This window comes from Arachis hypogaea, chromosome 16, assembly GCF_003086295.3.
Source record: "Arachis hypogaea cultivar Tifrunner chromosome 16, arahy.Tifrunner.gnm2.J5K5, whole genome shotgun sequence".
NCBI classification, from domain to species: Eukaryota; Viridiplantae; Streptophyta; class Magnoliopsida; order Fabales; family Fabaceae; genus Arachis; species Arachis hypogaea.
This window is the reverse complement of record NC_092051.1, coordinates 60855199-60881542: the sequence shown is the minus strand read 5'-3', so window position 1 is coordinate 60881542 and position 26344 is coordinate 60855199. Positions and strand designations below refer to the sequence as shown.

General features: G+C 37.7%; 1 long non-coding RNA gene and 1 other non-coding gene across 2 annotated transcripts; both read left to right on the top strand.

The window, feature by feature from the left end:
- Nucleotides 1-15850: 15850 nt before the first annotated feature.
- LOC140179804 (uncharacterized) lies at nt 15851-16902 on the top strand. The gene is made up of 3 exons (XR_011873625.1): nt 15851-16006; nt 16338-16553; nt 16659-16902. It is a non-coding gene; the product is annotated as an uncharacterized lncRNA (long non-coding RNA).
- Nucleotides 16903-26005: 9103 nt separating this feature from the next.
- Nucleotides 26006-26079, top strand: TRNAM-CAU (transfer RNA methionine (anticodon CAU)). Its single transcript has one exon. It is a non-coding gene; the product is annotated as a tRNA-Met (tRNA).
- The last annotated feature ends 265 nt before the right edge of the window (nt 26080-26344 follow it).

Here is a 26344-nt window from a genome sequence, read left to right as displayed (position 1 = left end):
AGATTTGAAGAACCAACTAGAAGATGAAAAGAGTAGTATATATAGGAGTAGCTTTGAATTATTTGAGGGAGTTCCGGGAGTTGGAAAATAGCATATAACTACTTCCTGTATTTACTTTCTCTGCACTTCCAGTTTTCATTATGTATTCTCCATCTTTTTTTTTCATTTTTCAGAGCTATGAACAACTAAACCCCTTTCATTGGGTTAGGGAGCTCTGTTGTAATTTGATGGATCAACACTAGTTTTCATTATTCTTCTTCTATCTTTTCTCTTGATTTTACTTGAAAGCTTTCGATCTTCATCTAATTGGATAGTGATCTTGGAAAAGAAACTATTCATACTTGGATCTCTTCTGAACCTTGGAAGAGGAATGAAGAAATCAAGCTAGAAATGCTTTCTCATGCTGGACCAAATTGGATTTGGATGGATATGTGACTATAATCCTCTCAATACTTGGTTTGGGAAATGCATGTGGTATAATCAGTGACCATACTTCATCTCTTCTCATGAGCAATTGACTAAGGAATTGGCTATTGATCAAGATTTGAGAGATTCAATTACAAGAAATTGTAATTCAATCACTTAAGATTGCCAAGGAGATCAATGAGTGCATTGATTGAGGAAGAGATGTAAATGAGATTGATCCGGAGAATGCAACATCTCCTAAGCCCAATGAACTCCCATTTCTGATCTTACCCATTCTCTTTAATTTTTGTCATTTACATTTATGAGCAATTCTCCCATTCCCATTTAAGATTCTGCAATTTACTTTCTGCCATTTACTTTTCCACCATTTAATTTTCTGCAATTCTCAACTAAATTTCTGATTCGCTCAACTAGAACATTCCTCTAATTAAAGTTGCTTGATCAATCAATCCTTGTGGGATTCAACCTCACTCTATTGTGAGTTTTTACTTGACGACAAATTCGGTACACTTGCCGAAGGAAATTTGTTATGAGACAAGTTTTTCGTGCATCAAGTTTATGGCGCCGTTGTCGGGGATTGATTGTGCATCAACAATGATTAGATTGGAGGATAACTAGATTGAGCATTTTATTTTTGTTTGATTTAAATTTCTGTTTGAGTTATTTACTTCCTGTTTTAGTTAATTTCATCCTTTCCCCCTACTTTTTTTTCTGTTATTTACATTTCATCTCACTAACCCACTAACTGTTTGATATATTGCATCACTCGCACTAACAGTAATTCTGACAGATATACTTTCTGTATCTATTCTCTTTGCTTGTACTTGTTGGTTGTATGACAGGGAGAAGAAGCGGGGCTTCAACTTCCTTTGATTCTGAACCTGATAGAACCTTCCTTAGACTAAGGAGGGAAGCAAGAGACAAACGTGTAGTTGGTGCTGAAGAAGAGGAGGAACACTTTGAGGAATACTTTGAAGCAAACATGGAAGAAAACATAGAAAACCATCATGAAGAAGAGGCTCACAACCATGGCGGAAGAGGTCGAGCAAATCATGCTGGGAAGGATAGAAGAGTTTTAGGCTCTTACATCAATCCAAAACCAAGAAACTGTGGAAGTAGCATTCAAAAGCCAACCATCCATGCCAACAATTTTGAACTGAAGCCACAGCTCATCACCCTTGTGCAGAACAACTGTTCGTTCGGAAGAAGTGTCCAAGAGGACCCAAATCAACATTTAACCACTTTCCTGAGAATATGTGACACAGTAAAGTCTAATGGTGTTCACCCTGACGCCTATAGACTGCTCTTATTTCCATTCTCACTCAGGGATAAGGCATCCAAGTGGCTCGAATCTTTCCCAAGGGAAAGCTTGACAACTTGGGAAGACGTGGTGAACAAATTCTTAGCAAGATTTTACCCTCCTCAAAGAATCAATAGGCTAAGAGCTGAGGTCCAAACCTTCAGGCAACAAGATGGTGAGACACTATATGAGGCATGGGAGAGGTTTAAGGACCTGACAAGGAGGTGTCCACCTGACATGTTCAACGAATGGGTGCAACTGCACATTTTCTATGAAGGGCTCTCTTTTGAGTCAAAGAAGGCCGTAGACCATTCATCCGGAGGATCTTTGAACAAGAAGAAAACCATTGAGGAGGCTATAGATGTCATTGAAACAGTAGCAGAGAACGACTACTTCTATGCTTCCGAAAGAGGGAACACAAGAGGAGTAATGGAGCTAAACAATGTAGATGCTCTGTTGGCCCAAAACAAGCTCATTACCCAGTAGCTGGCTGACCTCACCAAGAAGATGGAGAGAAACCAAGTAGCAGCAATCTCCACTTCATCAACAACCCAAGAAGGAGTGAATGAAGAAGCAGAGGGTAGTCAGGAGCAAGCCAACTACATTGGGAATTTACCTAGGCAGAACCATGATCCATACTCCAAGAATTACAACCCTGGATGGAGGAATCACCCAAACTTTGGGTGGAGAAATCAACAAGACCAAAGCCTTGATCAAAGACGCCCAAATCCAAACAATTTCACATCTAGACCATATCAACATCCCAATAACAACACCTCTCCACATTCATATCAAGGCCAGAACAACCCTCCTCAACCTAACCTATCATCATTTGATGAAAGAATCCCAAGGATTGAAAATCTACTTGAAGGCATATACAAGGATATCCAAGACAACAAGGTGTTCAAGGAGGAAGTGCGAGCCAGTTTCAAGAATCAGGGAGACACAATCAAGAGGTTGGAATCTCAAGTAGGATATCTCTCTGAGCAAATTCCCAAACCCACAGATGGATTCCCAAGTGACACAGAGAAGAATCCGAGAGGTGAAACAAATAAAGTAAGATGGGAAGATTGCAAGATGGTCACTATAAGTGATAAGGAGACTGAGGACAAGCCAAGCAAGCTGTCAGAACAACCTGAAGATACCTCAATAGAGAAGGAGGAAAAAGAATACCAAGAACCAGAAATATCAAAACAGGAGCTGCTGAGACTCTATGCACCTTTTCCCCAACTGCTCAATGGTGCTGTGGAGAAGAGAATATACTCAAGATTTCTTGACTTGTTTGCATCTTTGCATGTGAACATACCATTCATCAAGACTATCCAACAAATGCCTGCATATATCAAGTATATGAAGGAGCTGCTTCCTAGGAAAAGCTCACTCAAGGGAGGCCAGACTATAGTGATGAACAAGGGGTGCAGTGCCCTCATTCAACCACAGTTGCCTACGAAAAGAAAAGATCCAGGGGGTTTTCATGTCCCCTGTGCCATAGGAGAAACAATGTTTGATAGAACACTCTGCGATTTGGGAGCAAGCATCAACTTATTGCCCTTAGCCCTGGTGAAGAGACTGCAGATCAATGAGATATTGCCCACAGATGTGGTCATCAGGCTGGCTGACAAAACTCAAAAACAAGCAATAGGGGTGGTGGAAAATGTGTTGTTAAAGGTTGGGAAATACTACCTCCCAATAGACTTTGTCATCTTGGACATGGAAGAGAGTCACACTCACCCAATCATATTGGGAAGACCATTCCTAACTACAGCCAGAGCACTCATAGATGTGGAGCGAGGGGAGCTAATATTGAGGATCCATGATGAACAACTCAGCTTCAATATCTTCAAACTCTCCCAAGAAGCTGACCAAGAAAATAAAGAATCAAGCAATGATCATAATGAGATGCTGACAGAGGAAACAAGCACTGAGGCACCACCAACGCATCCGAAAACCCCACTGAATGATGAACAAGGCAAACAGCAATCGTCACAGCTCAAGGAGAAGCTGGAGGAACCTAAACCACCAGAGGCATGTGAAGACAACAACAAAATGCACTTAGAAGAAGAAGTCGCCAAGAGCAGTGAAGCATCAAAAGAGACAAAGAAGAAGGTACCAAGGGGGTGGAGGAACAAGAAGATCCCTACGGAAGATTTCTCTCCAGGAGATAAAGTGATCTCAGCCTACTTCCCAGATATCCCACCTGACCTCCCAACTGTACCATCTCAGTTACCAAAGGTCTTCACTATTAACAGAGTTCTCTCCTTGGAGCATGTAGAGATCATTGATACAACCAATAGATATAAGTCCAAGGCAAGAGGGGAGGACTTGAAGCATTATCAACCTCCCTGATGAAGGGGAAACGTTAAGCTAGTGACGCTAAAGAAGCGCTTCATGGGAGGCAACCCATGTTTTATTAGCTTTTATTATTGAATAAGTCAATATTCATGAGTTCCAACCCAAACTCGGTGAAGTCCTTATATTGCAGTATATAGTGAAGAACAAGGTTGGTGTTTAAAGCGTACTAAGAAAGCATGAATGCAACAGAGAGCATGCTAGTCTTGGAGCTTTGAACAAGACTTTTGATCACAGTGCTCCAAACTAAGTTTGGTGTCACCCCATGGTGCCACCAAAATGTATATAAGGATACACAGTTAGTTAGTTAGTTGGAGTTCATGAATAAACAATCTCATCTTTTCATCTCTTTATTATTTTAGCCGTAAGAATATAAAGTGATTTCTTTTTGTGATAATTCTTACTTTTCTTATTTTATCTTTATAGGGAAAGGAAATGAACATTGAAAGAGATTGATTGGATAATTTAATGGGAAAGGTTCGGCCAATTCATGAAGAGGGCACTACACACGTGCCTCAAGGGGAATGCATTGGGAATGGTTGCCATGCAACATTGGAGGAAGAACAAACTTGGAAAGCGAACCAACTCCATCATAAAATTGAGAATCCTCGTGCTTACTCCATACACATCCCCATCCGTTCATCATACACCAACCCCATCAATCCACACCTTTCATCTCTTCATCACTTCTCTATATAAGTGAATCAAATTCACACCATCTCCACATTCGAAATTCATACTCCTTGCACTTCACTTTCCAGCAACCAATTCTTCAACCTCCCACTCTCTAAACCCTACATCTCTTCCCTTCACTACACCCTTTTTGCTTTAACTTCATTCATGGCATCATCAAACTCCAAGAGGCAGAAGAGGAAGGAACCAACAGAGAACATTCCCTTCGACGAGAAGAGATTCAAGACTGCCTTCCATGAACGAGAATTTGAGCGGATAAAGCTCAAAAAGATACTGCCCGAGTTAACCTTCCAAATCAATGAAGACGAATGCCCACAGATTTGGGAGAAGATTGAAGAAAGAGGGTGGCAATTGCTCACCAATCCAGAGGGGAAGATCAATGCAAACCTCATCAAAGAGTTCTACGCAAATGTGGTCAGAGAAGACAAAATCAGAACCCCAACCTTCAAAAGCTATGTAAAGGGAAAGGAGGTAGACTTTAGTCCAAATGCTATAATAAGAACTCTTCACCTGAAATCACCACACTTTGATGAGCCTAGCTATCATAGAAGGATAAGTAAAAGCCAAGACAATGATGAGCTCACTGAGATAGTGACTGACATCTGTGTTATAGCAGCTGACTGGGAGAGGTATGGAGATGGGAGACCCCGGTTCATCAAGAGGGGAAACCTTAGCCCAGAAGCCAAGGGGTGGTTTGAACTCGTGAGGAGGTCTATTCTCCCAGCTGCAAATAATTTAGAGGTAAATATTAATCGAGCAACTATGGTACATTGCCTAGTATAAGGTGGAGAAATCAACGTGCATGAACTTATAGCTGAGGGAATTCAAGATTCAGCTGAGAAGCTTGAATCAGGTGCCAGGCTTTGGTACCCCAGCACCATTCTCCGATTGTGCACAAAGGCCAAGGTGGTCTTTGAGGATAGTAATCCAGACTGGGTTAACCTAGGGAGGCTAATAAAAACCCAGTGTATGGCCTATACTACACCTGCTCAGCAACAAAGAAGGCCACAAATAGGGAAACTAAAAGCAAGGGAAGGAACTCACCAAGAGGAGTCTCATCAGGAAGAATATCAACAGGGAGAGCATCCTTACCCAGCCGATCTGAATATGAATCAGCTTCTAAGAGCTATTGAAGATCTGGGGATGAGACATATGGAAGGACAAGAGCAAATATTGAACTGGATGAGCCAACAAGAAGAGTGGAAGAAACAACAAATGGAGCAGCAACAGGAACAATACTCCCAGCTCACTCAAACCATCCACCAAGTTACCGAGAGGCAAGAACGTCAAGATAAGCATTTGCAGAAACTCAATCAGCGACAACTAGCCCAGATGAAAGCATTCAATGAGTTCACTGTACTTAATGAAGGACGACAACTACATCGGGAGGAGTTCCACGTCAACACTCAAGCCAAGTTGAACTACATGTCCAGTAATATGCATCAGCTACACTATGCCATCCCTACATATGATAAGGTCCAAAAATATTTAGTAGAACAAGAAGAGAGGAATGTGAAACAGCAAAAGGAGACACTCAAGAAGAAGATGGAAGATGGTGGTTTCTGGAAGAAGCTGCTTGGAAAAGGCAAGGGAAATGGGAGCACAAGCAATCAAGAAGGAGAGCATGGACATCCACAAGTATAAAAGGTGGTGGAGTTCCTTCTTTGTTCCATCTTTCTCTATGTTTTCAATAAGGAAGATCTTGTATGAAATAGAACTTGCTTCCATGTTATGTTTAAACCTTTTTCAATTCTGTCTTTTAAGTTTTTGGTATTGAAAAAAGTCTCTGTGTGCTAGTCTTTATGTAACCACATCATCTCCCTACTTAATTGTATGTTTGTCCCTTGAAATCAGATGAAAAAGAGAATGAGTGTGTTTTTAAAAAAAAGACCAGAGTGGAGTTCATAATATGGAAATGCATTCATGAGATTTTGGTGGGATCATAAGTTAGCTAAGTTGGTTCAACCATAAGGAGGGAAGACAACTATCTATCATGAATACTATACTTGAGACACACCCCATGAGACTAGATAAATAAGAAGATCCTAATAAGAAAAAGGGAAAGAACAATCAAAGTTGAGGAATAAAAGAAAAAGACTATGTAATAAGGCTAGGCACCAATGGTTTTAAATCTTGAGGCATGTGTCTGTGGTGTTCCTGTGTGAGGGATCTACTTGGATGAATAAGCTCTTAGGGGTGCCTTATCACTTGGTAACTTGGGTTAACTAACTCGGGATTATCAGCTGAAAGTCCACTATCAAGAGTAACCCTCACCACAGAACATTTAGTAACCCAAAGAGGTGCTGGACACCAAGGCATCAAGAAAAGAAAATAAATAAACTATATGCCTGTGGTGTGTATGTATGGGGGAGAGACTTGAGGGAGTAAGTCCTTAGGGGTGTCTCAACACCTAACACCTTGAACCAACTGGTTTGGGAGTGTTGGCTGAAAGCTTATCTTAAAGAGTTGCCCCCTTACAAAACACTTAACCTGAAGAACACCAATATGCCCTGAAATAACAGCAAAAGGATCAATAAATAAAAGTTGCATGGGATGCAATCATAGTGAGTATTCTAGGATATGATAAAGGTCTGAAAGCTAGGAATGAACCTAAGTTGCTATGCATGAAACCACCATAAAACCAGGGACATAACTTCCACAACAATGACTCATTTCTCTTGGCATCCCATTCATCATTCTCTTGTTCCAGTACTTGCTTAGGGACAAGCAAGCTTTAAGTTTGGTGTTGTGAATTATGATGCCAGGGCATTTTGGCCAGTTTTACTGACCTTTTCTTTACTATTTTTAGGGTAGTTTCATGCATTTTCTTAGGAAATAAGCTAGTTTTGGGTAGATATTCACTTACACCTGGATTCAAGCATACATTGTGTATTTTACATGATTTCATGAGGATTTTGCATGAGTTTAGTGACAAATTGTATGCTGCATTACCCATGACTTGGACTAGAAGTTTGATGCACTCTATTGCCTGATTTCAGGACCAAAGGAAGCAAGGAATGGGAGGTAACTTGCAGAGTTAATGAGAAAAGTGACTGCCAATAACGCTCTCGAAGCCATCATTATCCACGTTAAGAGTCACGTTAACTAAGTTAACGTGAACTCTAATGTGAAGAAGGGAATTTGAGCCAACGTTAGTGACACTTAACATTATCACTAACGTTGGCCAATACTCACAAGTGGCCACGTTAACTTAGTTAACGTGGCCTCTAACGTTAAAAGGGGGAAAAGAAGCAAACGTTAGTGACATTCAACATTGTCACTAACGTTTGCCTAAGTGCACAATGCCACGTTAACTCCCACGTTAACTTGGTTAACGTGGAAGCTAACGTGAAGAGGCAAGAGTGGTCGACAACGTTAGTGACACCCAACATTGTCACTAACGTTGGAAGCAACCAGACAATCCCATGGAGCCACGTTAACTTCCACGTTAACTTAGTTAACGTGGAGGCTAACGTGAGAGAAGAAGGTGATGGCCAACGTTAGTGACACTCAACATTGTCACTAACGTTGGAAGGAGCCACACAAGCCACTATGAGCCACGTTAACTCCTACGTCAACTTAGTTAACGTGGAAGCTAACGTGGATGAGTAAAAGATGAGCCAACGTTAGTGACACTTAACATTGTCACTAACGTTGGGGATGGCTAAGCAATGCCACGTTAAAGAGCCACATTAACTAAGTTAACAAGGGCTCTAACGTGAGACATGGGGGCACATTGGAACGTTAGTGACAATGTTGAGTGTCACTAACGTTCTCGAAGGATGGCAAGCCCACGTTAAAGAGCCACGTTAACTAAGTTAACGTGGGCTCTAACGTAGGAGCAAGGGGGGCTTTTCAACGTTATTGGGAAAGTTAAGCCCCAATAACGTGTGCGAAGGACCTAGAGGCAACGTTAGTGGCAACGTTTGTGCTACTAACATTGAAGTTAACGTGGCTTTTACTTAGGAACGTTAGTGAGAAAGTTGATTGTCACTAACATTCTTGAACTCATATTTTCACTAAACGTTAACACCCCTAACGCCCTGAGCTAAAGTCTCTGCCCACTTTACACTTTCTCTCTGCAAGTAAAGCCAAGCCCAAATGAAGAAAAGAACTGCTTCAAACTCAAGATCCAAAGGCCCAAGACTTGAAGAACCAACTAGAAGAAGAAAAGAGTAGTATATATAGGAGTAGCTTTGAATTATTTGAGGGAGTTCCGGGTGTTGGAAAATAGCATAGAACTACTTCCTGTATTTACTTTCTCTGCACTTCCAGTTTTCATTATGTATTCTCCATCTTTTTTTTCATTTTCCAGAGCTATGAACAACTAAACCCCTTTCATTGGGTTAGGGAGTTCTGTTGTAATTTGATGGATCAATACTAGTTTTCATTATTCTTCTTCTATCTTTTCTCTTGATTTTACTTGAAAGCTTTCGATCTTCATCCAATTGGATAGTGATCTTGGAAAAAAAACTATTCATACTTGGATCTCTTCTGAACCTTGGAAGAGGAATGAAGAGATCAAGCTAGAAATGCTTTCTCATGCTGGACCAAATTGGGTTTGGATGGATATGTGACTATAATCCTCTCAATACTTGGTTTGGGAAATGCATGTGGTATAATCAGTGACCATACTTCATCTCTTCTCATGAGCAATTGACCAAGGAATTGGCTATTGATCAAGATTTGAGAGATTCAATTACAAGAAATTGTAATTCAATCACTTAAGATTGCCAATGAGATCAATGAGTGCATTGATTGAGGAAGAGATGTAAATGAGATTGATCCGGAGAATGCAACATCTCCTAAGCCCAATGAACTCCCATTTTTGATCTTACCCATTCTCTTTAATTTCTGTCATTTACATTTATGAGCAATTCCCCCATTCCCATTTAAGATTCTGCAATTTACTTTCTGCCATTTACTTTTCCGCCATTTAATTTTCTGCAATTCTCAACTAAATTTCTGATTCGCTCAACTAGAACATTCCTCTAATTAAAGTTGCTTGATCAATCAATCCTTGTGGGATTCGACCTCACTCTATTGTGAGTTTTTACTTGACGACAAATTCGGTACACTTGCCGAAGGAAATTTGTTATGAGACAAGTTTTTCGTGCATCAAAATTATATTTTGAATTACTGATTTTATGTGATGAGTTTTCTGAGATTTTGATCTTGAGTGAGTTATTTCGAATTGTTTGATATTGAATTGGAATTTTAGTATATTGGAATGGCTATGAAATGGACTTGTGACGGGTTGAAATTAGTTGAAATGGGGCTGTGAATGATTTATTTAATGTTACTTATTAAACCGAAAACTGTTGAGCTAACTATTAAAAATCTAATGTTTTGATAATTGATGAATGGAGTTTAGATTAAGGCTGTGATTGTGACTGGTTCTGTTGCTATGAGTGATTGATTAATTGATAAGATTAATTCTGGCTAAGTTGTGGCTGTATTTTGATTATTAAGAATAAGTGCTTGTTGTTGTTTTTAGTTATCTGATGTAACGGAACAGCTGTGATACTGACAACGACTGTTTGGAATTGGCTTTGATGGTTGCTAAAGTTGATTTATAATTAATTAGAATTAAGTTTGAGAATGGTTAAAAGATTGAAGTTTGATTACCAAATCATTCTCTTCAAATTTGACTTTTAAAACAAAATAGTAACTTTACTAAAGAGTAAATGACATTAAAAAAAATTTGAATTATGAAAGGATGATTTTTGGGATTACTAGTTGATTAAGTTTAATTTTGAAAGGATTCTATGATATGTGAAAAGTAAATATGAATTGATGAGATTGGAGTTGGATTGATGGATTAGTTGGAATTATGGAGTATGATTGACTTGTTAATTATTATGAATTGTGAATGTCTGATTGATTGAGAATTGCCCGTTTGAAAATTGTTGAGAAAAGGGCTGGTGATTTGTGGAGAAAGAGAGAACCCGTAAGGGTGGCTAAGTCCGAGTTTTAGGGGAGATGCTGCCGAAATTTTATAAAATCTGAGGTTTTATTTGAAAAGTTATTTTAGAAGATTTGGATTTGGAAAATGATATTATTTAAGTTTTATTTAGTTAAGAAAAGAATTATTCTACTTTGAAGTCGATTTACCAAGAAAAGGTTTATACTTTCAAAATAAATTATTTAAGAAAGTAACCATGTTTTGAGATTGAATTAATATGAAAAGAATTATGTTTTGGGTTTAAAATAAAGGATTGCTGTTTAGAAGTTTGATGAATTTATAATATTTGAATTTGAATAGTAAAGAGAGATGATTTTTCAATCTTTGGAAAATAAGTAAACTTGAGGAAGTTTTATTTGATTACTTCTAATGAAAGGTTATGTTTTGAAAAGTGTTTAATGAATTTAAAATAAATGATTTTCTTGAGTCTTTGATAGAGAACTAAGCTGAAAGATAGTTTTAAAGTTGGCTTGAGTCAAGATTGCTAAAGTAGAGATTATGACTAGTTTGATGGTTAAGATTTTTATGGATAAATGCCTGAGAAAGTTAAGAAAGGTTTAAAGAAAAATGTTAAGAACTCAAAGGAAAAAAGAGAATGACGAATTGATATGTGGATTGTTGCGTTTTAGAAAGGATAATGAAAAGTGATAAAAGGCGGAAAAAACCCACGAACTGTTAGTTGTTTAACTATGGGGAAAAGCCCACGAATTGATAATTGGTTAAAATCGGGAAGTACCCACGAACTGAATGATCATTGATCTCGAGGAAACCTATAGATTGTTATTTGTTTTATATGCGGGAAAAACCCATGGACTAATAATCATTGATTACGGGAATAACCTATGAATTGTTGTATGTTGATCTCGGGTATAACCCACGAACTGAAGATCTCTGTTTTGTTTTTGAATTGATCTCGGGGACGCCCACGAACTGAGGATCACTGTTTCCCCTTGTGCGTATATTATGGGGTCGGGCTTTGCGCCGACTGCCGGTAGTCACGAAGGAGTGGTATTTTTACCACCGACACATATGCACTAAGGACACAAACGGAAGCCATATCTGGGACTTGTTCCTAGCTAATGTCGGGCTGCAGGGTGTAAACTGACACGTGAGCTCATGGCCTGCTTAGGACAGACATGCATCATATTGGTTGTACATTTGCATTTAGTTGTGTTTGCTTATATTACTTCTCTGTGATTGTGTTGTTTGTTTTATTGTGATTTGTTTGTGTGATTAATTGAGTTACTTACTGATGCTAGTAGTTTGTGAATGTATAGAGATGATTGATAACTGTTTGTTGTGACTGAGAATCAATTATGTGGCTGAAGGATATTTAATATGTCAAATTTTGTGATTGAGATCTGTTTTGGGTTTAGGAATCTAAAGAAAGTAACTATTTATCTAAAGTAAGATTAAAAAGTATTTCAAAGGGTTTGACAAAGAGGGTTTATTAAGCAAAGTTAATTATTTGCATGTCAATCATTACTTTTACGGCATTCCCATTCCCTACTGAGAACGTGTGGTTTGTGCTCACCCCAAAATCCTCCACCTTTTCAGTGACACAGGTTTGAAGCTGCGGGCGATTCTAGCATTTATTTATGAGTTAAGTTTATGACTTGAGTTTCTTTCATAAAATTCCCTCGCCTTTGTAGCTTTAGTTTTTATTTTATGCAGATGGATATGATTTGTATCTGAGTTTTATTTGAAATCTTTTATATGACAGATATTATTATTAAAAATTATGTGATTATTATTACTTGAAATGTTTGCTATATGATTTTAATTAATAAAAAACAAAATTTTTCTGGAATTTTCCATAAACTGAATCGCGATATCGAACTAAAGGCTTAATAGTAAATAGTTAATAAAGGAAAGCAGGTTGGTAACGCCTTACTTTCGGTACGATCATAACGTTCTGGAAGCGGGTCGTTACACTAATCATCTGGAGGTTCTCGATCATACTGGAATAGGATTCACCCTCCTTTTGCGTCTGTCACTACGCCCAGCACTCGCGAGTTTGAAGTTCGTCACAGCCATCCCTTCCCAGATCCTACTCAGAATACCACAGACAAGGTTTAGACTTTCCGAATCTCAGGAATGGCCATCCATGGGTTCTAACTTATACCACGAAGATTCTAATATCTCGGACTCGGTCCTCTGTATTAGATATCTAAGAGATACTCATTCTAGCTTGTTTGCATGTAGAACGGAAGTGTTTGTCAGGCATGCGTTTATAAGTGAGAATGATGATGAGCGTCACATAACCATCACATTCATCATGTTCTTGGGTGTGAATGGATATCTTAGAAGTGGAATAAGTTGAATTGAATTGAAAAACAGTAGTACTTTGCATTAAATCATGAGGAACAGCAGAGCTCCACACCTTAATCTATGGAGTGCAGAAACTCTACCGTTGAAAATACATAAGTGATGAAGGTTCAAGCATGGCCGAATGGCCAGCCCCCAAACGTGATCAAAGGATCAAAAGATGATCAAAAGATTATCTCCTCCTTCAATACAATAGTAAAAAGTCCTATTTATACTAAACTAGCTACTAGGGTTTACAGAAGTAAGTAATTGATACATAAATCCACTTCCGGGGACCACTTGGTGTGTGTTTGGGCTGAGCTTGAAGTTTACACGTGGAGAGGTCATTCTTGGAGTTGAACGCCAGTTTGTAACGTGTTTCTGGCATTGAACTCCACTTTGCAACTTGTTTCTGGCGCTGGACGCTAGATTGCAGCATGGAACTGGCGTTGAACGCCAGTTTACGTCGTCAATCCTTATTCAAAGTATGGACTATTATATATTGCTGGAAAGCTCTAGATGGCTAATTTCCAACGCAATTAAAAGCGCGCCATTTAGAGTTCTGTAGCTCCAAAAAATTCACTTTGAGTGCAGGGAGGTCAGAATCCAACAGCATCTGCAGTCCTTCTTCAACCTCTGAATCTGATATTTGCTCAAGTCCCTCAATTTCAGCCAGAAAATACCTGAAATCCAGAAAAACACACAAACTCATAGTAAAGTCCAGAAATGGGATTTTTAACTAAAAACTAATAAAAATATACTAAAAACTAACTAAATCATACTGAAAACATACTAAAAATAATGCCAAAAAGCGTATAAATTATCCGCTCATCACAACACCAAACTTAAATTGTTGCTTGTCCCCAAGCAACTGAAAATCAAATAGGATAAAAAGAAGAGAATATACTATAAATTCCAAAATATCAATGAAACATAGCTCTAATCAGATGAGCGGGACTTGTAGCTTTTTGCCTCTTGAATAGTTTTGGCATCTCACTTTATCCATTGAAGTTCAGAATTATTGGCATCTATAGGAACTCAGAGTTCAGATAGTGTTATTGATTCTCCTAGTTCAGTATGTTGATTCTTGAACACAGCTACTTTATGAGTCTTGGCCGTGGCCCTAAGCACTTTGTTTTCCAGTATTTCCACCGGATACATAAATGCCACAGACACATAATTGGGTGAACCTTTTCAGATTGTGACTCAGCTTTGCTAAAGTCCCCAATTAGATGTGTCCAGGGTTCTTAAGCACACTCTTCTTTTGCTTTGGACCTTGACTTTAACCGCTCAATCTCAAGTTTTCACTTGACACCTTCACGCCACAAGCACATGGTTAGGGATAGCTTGGTTCAGCTGCTTAGGCTAGGATTTTATTCCTTTAGGCCCTCCTATCCACTGATGCTAAAAGCCTTGGGACCCTTTTTATTACCCTTGCCTTTTGGTTTTAAGGGCTATTGGCTTTTTGCTCTTGCCTTTTGGTTTTAAGAGCTTTTGGCTTTTTCTGCTTGCTTTTTCTCTTTTTTTTTTCTTTTTTTTTCGCCTTTTTTTTTCTTTTCACTACAAGAAAAATACCCATTCAGCCACACTTTTTTTAAGCTACATTTGAAAAGCGTAGCCTATTCTAGGAATAGGCTACGCTTTTCTCCGTGTTTCCTTTTTGTAGGAGAATAGAAAACACATTTGTGACATCACTTAAAAAGTGTAGCCTTAAGTATTATAAATATCACTTATAAAGCGTAGCCTTATCTTAAAAGCTATGGGTTCACTTTTTACACCAAAAAATACACTTTTAAAGAGTAACCTATTTGTCAAGTTTCAGGTGCGCTTTAAAAGTATTGCCTAATGTATCTCAAGTCAAATGTCTAACACTTAGTAAAATTTTTTTCAATTTTCAACAAATGATCCACATACAAACACTTAGCCAAATAAAATGAAAACATAAAACCCCACCTTAATTTTTCCCTTCTTCGCGCCCCTCCCAACCCAGAGAAGACTCTGCGCCATCACCACTCACTGTAACATCTCTAATTTCTAACCCTAAATTCCAAAACCCCCAAATTAACTCAGAAAACTCTAATTCCCAAAATTCCTAACCCTAATAGCCGCAACCTCACCCTCCTTCAACGTAACAAACAAAAGCAGCCACTGTAGAGAGAAGAGGGATCGGGAGAAGAAGAGAGGAGAGGAAAGGCCTGCCCAGCCATCACCACCGCAGCGCCGCTGCAGCTATTGTCTCCTTCAGAGCTGCGGAAAGTCGTCCTCCCTGCCGTCGAATGCCGCCGTCGTGTCGCACATGAGAGAGAGAGAGAGACAGATTCGAGAGGAGCTACCCGTGATCGCTGCCGTCGAAGCCAGGCTCGTCGCCGTCACCACCAACAAAGCTGCGAAGAGCCGCTGTCGTACTCGTGTGGCTGTGCACCGTCGAGCTTCCCTCACCCTGAGCCGTCGATCTGTCGCCACCGCTATAAGGGCTTGTCGCTGGAGCCACGACTGTCACTGAGCTTCTATCGCCGCTGCCGTTCAAGTCGCTGCTGCCGTCGATTTGGAGTTGCTGCGATTGGAGCCACTAGCGGGGGTGAGTTGCTACTGCCCTATTGCCGTCGTAATCATATTCAACGTCCACTGCCCTGAGCTGATTCTGCCCTTGAGTTCGTTGAGTTCGGATTCCTTGTGCTACTGTAACTGTCATTACTGCTGCGGGAACCAACGTTTCTGTTTGGCTGTTCCTGAAGGTCTTCCACCATCACTGGAGCTGCCCAGAATCATCGTGGAAGCTGCCAAGATATATGGTTGATTTCTAATTATGCCAAGACATCATCACTAATTATTGTCTCATGTATACAATCCCTTATTTCTTGAATTTTCTAATCTGTTGTCATCCTTAGATTCCACTGAAGGCCACCCCACATCAAGTAACATACTTTGCGGAGAAGAATCTATATCCACTTATTGTCTCAGTTCCTGTAAGATAGATGTATTCTTTTCTTTTTTTATTTCTTTATTTATTAGGCCTTAAATATGATTATGAGTATTCCTTGTGGTTGAATTTTTTTTTATGATTGATGCATTAAAAGAAAAAAAAACCACAGTATATTTATTGTTATTTCCAACATTTGTGTTAAGAATCAAACATTCAGACCATATTAACTAGTCCTGCTCAGGTTCATTTTCACTAGATTGTGTCCTGTTTAGTAAGTTGTGTTGTAGCTTGTTCAGTTCATATATTATAAAATATTAATCAGTTTGCTAATTTTTTCAGAAAGTAATCAAAACTGTTTATTGATATAAAACCAGGTTCCTAAACCACTTAATCAAGTTGTTTCTCTAGTTGAACAAGATTCCAACCATCAGAGTGAGAAGTCTGTTGAATAAAACTGTTTTTATTCTGTTGATGAATTTGAGGTTCGTATTATGGAGCTAGATAAGTCTGGTGGCCCTTGGCAAACAAAGGCAACAATTCCTATGCAAACTTCTGAAAATGCCCTTACAGTGAGAATGGTTACACTGCTGGTAATTGTATTTTCCTTCTGAGTGCTGAATATGATAATAGAATAGATCATGTTTTTAGCTGCTTGGCCTCACTAATTCCATTTTGTGATTTTTCTTTTTGCGTAGAATACATCCTCCAAAGAAAATGAAACACTTTTGGCTGTTGGCACTGCTTATGTGCAAGGAGAAGTGGCTGCTAGAGGACGTATCCTGCTGTTCTCTTTAGGAAAAAATACCGATAATCCTCAAACTCTGGTATCTTTGGGGTTGCTTTCTCAAATTTTGGCTGAATTTTTTGTCACTTGGCTAAACCTTGAGTGATGCCTTTTTTTGGACAGTTATTAAATGTTCATTTTCACAGGTTTCAGAGGTGTACTCAAGGGAATTAAAAGGAGCTATATCTGCCTTGGCCTCTCTTCAGGGCCATCTCTTGATAGCATCTGGTCCAAAAATTATTTTGCACAAGTGGACTGGCACTGAGTTGAATGGGATTGCATTTTTTGATACACCACCGTTACATGTTGTGAGCTTAAATATAGTAAGGGAGATTTCCTTAAATCTTTTGTCAAACAATAGCAACCAAGCTTGTCCCATTTTTTTGGGTTTTTGGGGGTTAAAAGAATTTTGAAATTATCTGTTCCCTGTAATTTTCTGAGAGAAATACGCTTTGAATGCTTACCTTAAATATATTGAACAAGTGCCGGTGAAGTGAAAAGAAAAAATGAAAATGAGAATGAGATAAATGGATGTTCTTGAATTAATTTCTTCTTACCTCTTATCTCTGTTAACATTTTCCCAGGTAAAATAAGGTTTAGTTTTTAGCTATACACAATTTCAAACTCCACAAAATTTATCTATACACAATTTCAAACTTAGGAGGCAAGAGGCTTCTATAGAAGAGCATTGCTCTAGCTTTCTTACTAATATTGATTCAGAATCTATTGATGGAAAACATGTAGCATCAGTAATTGCAATATCTAGAGAATCTGAATGCACAATGGGAGTTAATGACAAGATTGGAGATTCTGGAGAAAGATTTTTCAGTTCTGAGAATTCATCTCTGCTAGTTGAAGCAGTTGATGTGAATTCAACATCTGATGGAGAAGAGCAAGAGAAATGTAGTGAAGAGTTGTCAAATTTGCAGGCACGCCAGAATGAACAAGGGGACTCATTGGATGGAATAGTTGACGATACTGGGAGCAAGTCCGCAAGCAGCGTTTGCCTCATCTGGTTTTTATTTTTGACATTAACTCCACCTTAAAAAATTTTGATACTCACACTTATTCACTTACTTAACATGTCAGGTGCTAATCAATGCCACTGCTGATCGAAACTGCACGACACTATCGCAGGTCAGATATTGGCAATAGATTCTTCTGTTTCTTATTTATTTGCTCCAATTTATCAAAACCTTGCATGTTTTAATGTCACCCTATTTTGCTATACTCCTCTAATTTTCTTAGTGCCAACTACTCTATCTACACATCATGTGTAATTGTAAAACAGATTTGCATAACAATCTTTTTATTCGTCACTATCATAACAATCTTTTTATTGGAGCTGAGTTTCAAGAGACTATGGTTGACTCTTTACCTTAGATATTTGACTCTTTTAAGTCTTAATGGATCTAATAATATCTCTTCCTCTGCTCAATATCTCCCACTTATTTATTTATTTTCATGTGGTTTTGTTGTTATCATGTTTGGTTAATGTGAGTGTTGAGCTGAAAAAGAGTAATGTCTGTGTTCTTTTAGCAATTCACTAATGTTGTTGGGACCCTTCATTTTTAATGTTTTCCTTTAATTTTTCAATATGAAGTGAATGACCCTTTTGCCTTGTGAACATGGAGGTTACTAAGGAAGATCTTAATGCAAAAATGAGAGGAAAAACTTTCCATCTTTGGTCTGAAAAAAATCATGCAAAGTTTTCAACATGTTTGTGTTTTGTTTTGTGGCAGATGGGGCTGGTGATGATTTGTTTAAAGAGCTATGGAGGCTGTGTGCAGGGCCATTAATGGATGTTCCTTGTGTTCAAGACAGAGTTTTCTATTTCCCTCAGGGTCACATTGAATTGGTATGATATACACTTCTTTACCTTGTTTCTGATTTTGTTTGTGAATTTCATTTTTTTCCATTTTTGTGCTATGTATGCTTTCAAATTTAAGTCTTAAGGGGTTTAGTAAGTGTTATATAATTTTGATTTTTTTCTTTTGTAGTTGCCAGAACCTACAGAACAAGATTTGAGGCAGATGAAGAACCAGAAATCTCCCAAATACGACCGTCGAACAAGATATTTAAAGAACAAGATTTTTTTCTCATCTATCAGAAGGTTAATAATTTTTATTAGAAGATACTTATGTAGGATACAATATTTTGGTTTTTTATAGTTTATTAGTAGTAAATTCTAAGTGAACTGATGTATATTTTGATATGGGTATGTTTAATTTAGTGTGAGATGTATGAATACTCATTTATGATCATCCCAATATTTTTAGTTCATTATAAATATATTTTGTTAAAGGATAATTTTTATTATTTAAAGAATATTTTATGGTATTATTATGCATTTATTTTTATTTTATAATTTTTGATTAATTTAATTTTAAAAAATAAGATTATATATATAATCATATTACTAAATATTAGGTTTTAGAAAAAAAAATTATTAGAATATATATATATAGAAAATAAAAAAAAACAATGAGGGACCTAAGGCTACACTTATATATAGTAGCTATAGTATACAAAAAAAAAAAGAGGGATCTAAGGCTACGCTTATAAAAAGTAGCTATGGTATACAATGTGGCTACGCTTTACAAGTGATGCAGTAGGGTTGAAAAGCGTAGCCTATTCTGAAAAAATGAAAGCTGAAAAGCGTAGCCTTTGGTCCTGGACAGCATCACTTGAAAAACGTAGCCTATTCCCAAACGCCAAAAGCGTAGCCTTTGGTGCAGAAAAGCGTAGCCTTTGAGAATAGGCAACGGCCGAATAGGAATCACCCCAAAAAGCGTAGCCGTAGCCCAAAAAGCGTAGCCGTAGCCTAAGGCATCATTCTTTTTCACTTTTAGCTACACTTTTCAAGTGTACCCGAATGGGTGTTTTTCTTGTAGTGTTTCTCTCTTTTTTTTCTGCAAGCTTTTGTATTCACTGCTTTTTCTTGCTTCAAGAATCATTTTTATGATTTTTCAGATCATCAAATAACATGTCTCCTTTTCATCATTCTTTCACGAGCCAACATATTTAACATTCATAAACAACAACTTCAAAAGACATATGCACTGTTCAAGCATTCATTCATAAAATAATAAGTATGGTCACCACATCAAAATAATTAAACTAGTTTCAAGGATGAATTTGAAACCATGTACTTCTTGTTCTTTTGTAATTAAAACATTTTTCATTCAAGAGAGATGATGGATTCATATTCACTACTTTAAGGCATAGACACTTAGACACTAATGATCATGCAATAAAGACACAAACATAGATAAACATTTAACATAAGAAAACGAAAAACAGAAAATTTAAGAACAAGGAATAAGTCCACCTTAGTGATGGTGGCGTTTCCTTCTTGAGGAACCAATGATGTCCTTGAGCTCTTCTATGTCTCTTCCTTGTCTTTGTTGCTCCTCCCTCATTGCTCTTTGATCTTCTCTATTTTCATGAAGGATGATGGAGTGCTTTTGATGTTCCACCCTTAGTTTCTCCCAATAATTGTGTGGAGGAAAATGTATCCCCTGAGGTATCTCAGGGATCTCTTGATTTGCAGTCAAATGTTCTACCACTGAGCTATAGAACCTTGAGATGAATCTCTCCATCTCCTATGACTCGGAGGTTGAAGCTTTTGTCTTCCCTTTCCTCTTTCTAGAGGTTTCTCTGGCCTTAGGTGCCATCAATGGTTATGGAAAAACAAAAAAAAAGCTATGCTTTTACCACACCAAACTTAGAATGTTGCTCGCCCTCGAGCAAAAGAAGAAAGAATACTAGAAGAAGAAGAAAATATGGAGGAGATGGAGGGATGTGTGTATTCGGCTATATGGGTGGGCTTGGGTGGGAAAGAGATTTTTGAATTTTGAAGGTAGGTTGGGTGTATAGATGTGAGTGGTGAATGGAAAACAGAAGGGATGATTGTGAATGGAGAGAGAGAGGGTGATATAGGATTATGAGGAGGGAAGGTGAGTGGAGGTATGTGGGGATCCTGTGGGGTCCACAGATCCTGAGGTGTCAAGGATTTACATCCCTGCACCAATTAGGCATGTAAAATGCCTTTGCATGCATTTCTGGCGTTTAGACGCCAAAGTGATGCTTGTTCTGGGCGTTCAACGCCCATATGCAGCATATTTCTGGCGTTGAACGCCAGCTTCATACTTGTTTCTGGTGTTCAGCGCCAGCTCCATGCTCTGTTCTGGCGTTGAACGCCAGCCAGATGCTCCTTATTGGCGTTTAAACGCTAGTAAGTCCTTCCTCCAAGGTGTGATTTTTCTTTTGCTATTTTTTTATTCTGTTTTTAATTTTAGGATTTATTTTGTGACTCCACATGATCATGAACCCAATAAAACATGAAAAAACAATAAAAATAAAAATAAAATTAGATAAATAAAAATTGAGTTGCCTCCCAACAAGCGCTTCTTTAATGTCAATAGCTTGACAGTGGGCCCTCATGGAGCCACACAGGTGATCAGGTCAATTTTATAGACTCCCAACACCAAACTTAGAGTATGGATATGGGAGTTCAACACCAAACTTAGAGTTTAATTGTGGGGGCTTTGTTTGACTCTGTACTGAGAGAAGCTTTCTATGCTTCCTCTCCACTGTTACAGAAGGAGATTCTTGGGTTTTAAACACAAGGTTGTCCTCCTTCAGTTGAAGGATTAATTCTCCTCTGTCTACATCTATCACAGCTCTTGCTGTGGCAAGGAAGGGTCTTCCAAGGATGATGGATTCATCCTCCTCCTTCCCAGTATCCAGGATTATGAAATCAGCAGGGATGTAAAGGTCTTCAACCTTTACTAACATGCCCTCTACTAGTCCATAAGCCTACTTTCTTGAGTTGTCTGCCATCTCTAGTGAGATTCTGGCAGCTTGTACCTTAAATATTCCCAGTTTCTCCATTACATAGAGGGGCATGAGGTTTATCCCTGACCTAAGGTCACATAGAGCCTTCTGAAAGGTCATGGTGCCTATGGTACAAGGTATTAAGAACTTTCCAGGATCTTGTTTCTTCTGAGGCAATCTCAGTTGATCCAGATCACTCAGTTCATTGGTGAGCAAGAGAGGTTCAACTTCCCAAGTCTCATTACCAAATAATTTGGCATTCAGCTTTATGATAGCACCAAGGTACTTGGCAACTTGCTCCTCAGTAACATCTTCATTCTCTTCAGAAGAAGGATATTCATCAGAGCTCATGAATGGCATAAGGAGGTTTAATGGAATCTCTATGGTCTTCGGATGAGCCTCAGAGTCCTTTGGTTCCTCAGAGGGAAACTCCTTATTGATCACTGGACGTCCAAGGAGGTCTTCCTCACTGGGATTCACGTCCTCCTCCTCTTTTGTGGTTTCGGCCATGATGGTCATTTCAATGGCCTTGCACTCTCCTTTTGGATTTTCTTCTGTATTGCTTGGGAGAGTACTAGGAGGAGTTTCAGTGATCCTTTTACTCAGCTGGCCCACTTGTGCTTCCAAATTTCTAATGGAGGACCTTATTTCATTCATGAAACTTAGAGTGGCCTTAGATAGATCAGAGACTATATTTGCTAAGCTAGATGGATCCTACTCAGGACTCTCTGTCTTTTGCTGAGTGGATGATGGGAAAGGCTTGCCATTGCTAAACCTGTTTCTTCCACCATTATTAAAGCCTTGTTGAGGCTTTTGTTGATCCTTCCATGAGAGATTTGGGTGATTTCTCCACGAAGGATTATAGGTGTTTCCATAGGGTTTACCCATGTAATTCACCTCTGCTATTGCAGGGTTCTCAGGATCATAAGCTTCTTCTTCAGAAGATGCCTCTTGAGTACTATTGGATGCAGCTTGTATTCCATTCAGACTCTGAGAAATCATATTGACTTGCTGAGTCAATATTTTATTCTGAGCCAATATGGCATTCAGAGTATCAATTTCAAGAACTCCCTCCTTCTGAGGCGTCCCATTACTCACAGGATTCCTCTCAGAAGTGTACATAAACTGGTTATTAGCAACCATGTCAATGAGTTCTTGAGCTTCTACAGGCGTTTTCTTTAGGTGAATGGATCCACCTGCAGAAGTATCCAATGACATCTTAGCTAATTCAGACAGACCATCATAGAATATATCCAGGATGGTCCATTCTGAAAGAATGTCAGAAGGACACTTTTTGGTCAGTTACTTATATCTCTCCCAAGTTTCATAGAGGGATTCACCTTCTTTCTGTCAGAAGGTTTGAACATCCACTCTAAGCTTACTAAACTTTTAAGGAGGAAAGAACTTGGCTACAAAGCCGTGACCAGCTTATCCCACGAGTTCAGGCTATCTTTATGTTGAGAATTCAACCATATTCTAGCTCTGTCTCTCACAGCAAACGGGAAAAGCATGAGCCTGTAGACTTCAGGATCTACTCCATTAGTCTTAACAGTATCACATATCTACAAGAATTCAGTTAAGAACTGAAAAGGATCTTCAGATGGAAGTCCATGAAACTTGTAGTTTTGTTGCATCAGAGAAACTAGTTGAGGCTTAAGCTCAAAATTGTTTGCTCCAATGGTAGGGATGGAGATGCTTCTTCCATGTAAATTGGAATTTGGTGCAGTAAAGTCACCAAGCATCTTCCTTGCATTATTATTATTTTCGGCTGCCATCTCCTCTTCCTTTTCGAAAATTTCTGTAAGGTTGTCTCTGGATTGTTGTAATTTAGCTTCTCTTAGTTTCCTCTTCAGAGTCCTTTCAGGTTCAGGGTCTGCTTCAACAAGAATGTTCTTGTCCTTGCTCCTGCTCATATGAAAAAGAAGTGAACAGAAAATAATAATAGGGATCCTTTTTACCACAGTATAGAGGTTCCCTTGTGTGAGTAGAAGAAAAGAAGAAAGAGAATGAAGAAGAGAAGAATTCGAACTCAGGAGAGAAGAAGGGGTTCGAATTTCTGGGTGAGAAGAAGTGTTAGTAGATGAATAAATAAATAGAAGGAGATGAGGGAGAGGGAATTTCAAAAATTAATTTTTGAAATGAAGTTGATGATTTTCGAAAATTAAAGGAGAATTAAAATTAAAATTAAAATTTAAACAATTAATTAACTAAAAAGAATTTTTGAAAAAGAGGGAGGTATTTTCGAAAATTAGAGAGGGATAGTTAGTTAGGTAGTTTTGAAAGAGATAAGAAACAAACAAAAAGTTAATTAGTTAGTTGAAAAAGATTTGAAATTCAATTTTGAAAAGATAAGAAGATAAGAAGTTAGAAGAGATATTTTAAAATTAAATTTTTGAAAAAGATAAGATTTAAAAAGATATGATAGAAATTCATTTTGAAAATTGATTAAAAAGATATGATTGAAAATTAAATTTGAAAAGATAAGAAGTTAGAAAAAGATTTTGAAATCAAAGTTTGAAAAGATATGATTAAAAGAGATTTGTTTGAAAAAGATTTGAAATTTTAAAATCACAATTAATGATTTGACTCACAAGTAATAACAAGATATGATTCTAGAACTTAAAGTTTGAATCTTTCTTAACAAGCAAGTAACAAACTTGAAATTTTTGAATCAAAACATTAATTGTTGATAATATTTTCGAAAATTATGAGATAAAATTAAGAAAAAGATTTTTGAAAAATATTTTTAAAATTTTCAAAAATAAATAAGAAAAATGAAAAAGATTTAATTTTTGAAAAAGATTTTGAAAAAGATAGGATTTTCAATTTGAAAATTTGATTTGACTCATAGAAACAACTAGATTTTAAAAATTTTTAAAAAGTCAACTCAAATTTTCGAAAATTTATGAGAGAAAAAGGGAAAGATATATTTTTTATTTCTGAATTTTTAATGGTGAGAGAGAAAAACATAAAAAATGACTCATAACATGAAAATTATGAATCAAAACACATGATGCATGCAAGAACACTGTGAATGTCAAGATGAACACCAAGAACACTTTGAAGATCATGATGAACATCAAAAAATTTTTGATGCAAAGAAAACATGCAAGACACCAAACTTAGAAATCTTTAATGCTTAGACACTATGAATGCAAAGATGCACATGAAAAATAACAAAAGACACAAAATAATAAAACATCAAGATCAAACAAGAAGACTTACCAAGAACAACTTGAAGATCATGAAGAAAACTATGAATGCATGAATTTTCGAAAAATGCATAAATTTAAAAAAAAATGCAATTGACACCAAACTTAAAAATTGACTCAAGACTCGAACAAGAAACACAAAATATTTTTGATTTTATGATTTTATTATTTTTTTTTTTAGATATTTTTATTTTTTTGAAAACATATAGGGAAAAGGAAGCAATGAATTCAAAGTCCTCAATCAAGATTCCAGGAATCATACCAGGTTAGTCTAAAGCTTGATGGCCAACCAAACTTCAGCATACCATTTTGAAACTTTAGAATTCATTCTTAAAAATTTAGAATAATTTTCGAAAACAGAAGGAAAAGAAATTTTTTTTTTGAAAGATTTTTGAAAACAAATTTTTTTTTTGAAAATAAAACAAAAAGAAAATTACCTAATCAGAGCAACAAGATGAACTGTCAGTTGTCCAAACTCGAACAATCCCTGGCAACGGCGCCAAAAACTTGGTGCACGAAATTGTGATCTCAGGCAACGGCGCCAAAAAACTCAGTACGCACGTCATTAATAAATCATTTTCATTCACAACTTCGATACAACTAACCAGCAAGTGCACTGGGTCGTCCAAGTAATAAAACCTTACGTGAGTAAGGGTCGATCCCACGGAGATTGTTGGTATGAAGCAAGCTATGGTCATCTTGTAAATCTCAGTCAGGCAGATATCAAATGGTTATGGACTTTTCGAATAATAATAATAAATAAACAGAAAATAAAGATAGAAATACTTATGTAAATCATTGGTGAGAATTTCAGATAAGCGTATAGAGATGCTTTCATTCCTCTGAACCTCTGCTTTCCTGCTGTCTTCATCCAATCATTCCTACTCCTTTCCATGGCAAGCTTTCTGTAAGGCATCACCGTTGTCAATGGCTACATCCCATCCTCTCTGTGAAAAAGGTCCAAATGCTCTGTCACGGCACGGCTATTACCCGAAATCCATTTGCCTTCTTTCATCCCATTTTAACGAAACTAAAAACTAAAAAAAAATGGCAAAATCATTTTTTTCAGGTTCTAGGGATTTTAAATGCAAGAACAAAATTGTTTATAAATTTTTTAAAAAAAAGAGCAAAATGGATCATCCAATTTTAGATCCCCAAAATCTCTTTGTCTAATAACTCTGTATTAGTTGTCAATTCTTCTCTTTAACGCGGGGTAGAGCAGCTTGGTAGCTCGCAAGGCTCATAACCTTGAGGTCACGGGTTCAAATCCCGTCTCCACAACAGTTTTTGATAAAAGCAGGAATTCAAGAAATGGGGGGGAGATACTATCAGAGTCAACTCTAACAATTTTTATTAAAATCTAGAGGTTCTCGATCATACTAGAATAGGATTCACCCTCCTTTTGCGTCTGTCACTACACCCAGCACTCGCGAGTTTGAAGTTCGTCACAGCCATCCCTTCCCAGATCCTACTCGAAATACCACAGACAAGGTTTAGACTTTCCGGATCTCAGGAATGGCCATCCATGGGTTCTAACTTATACCAC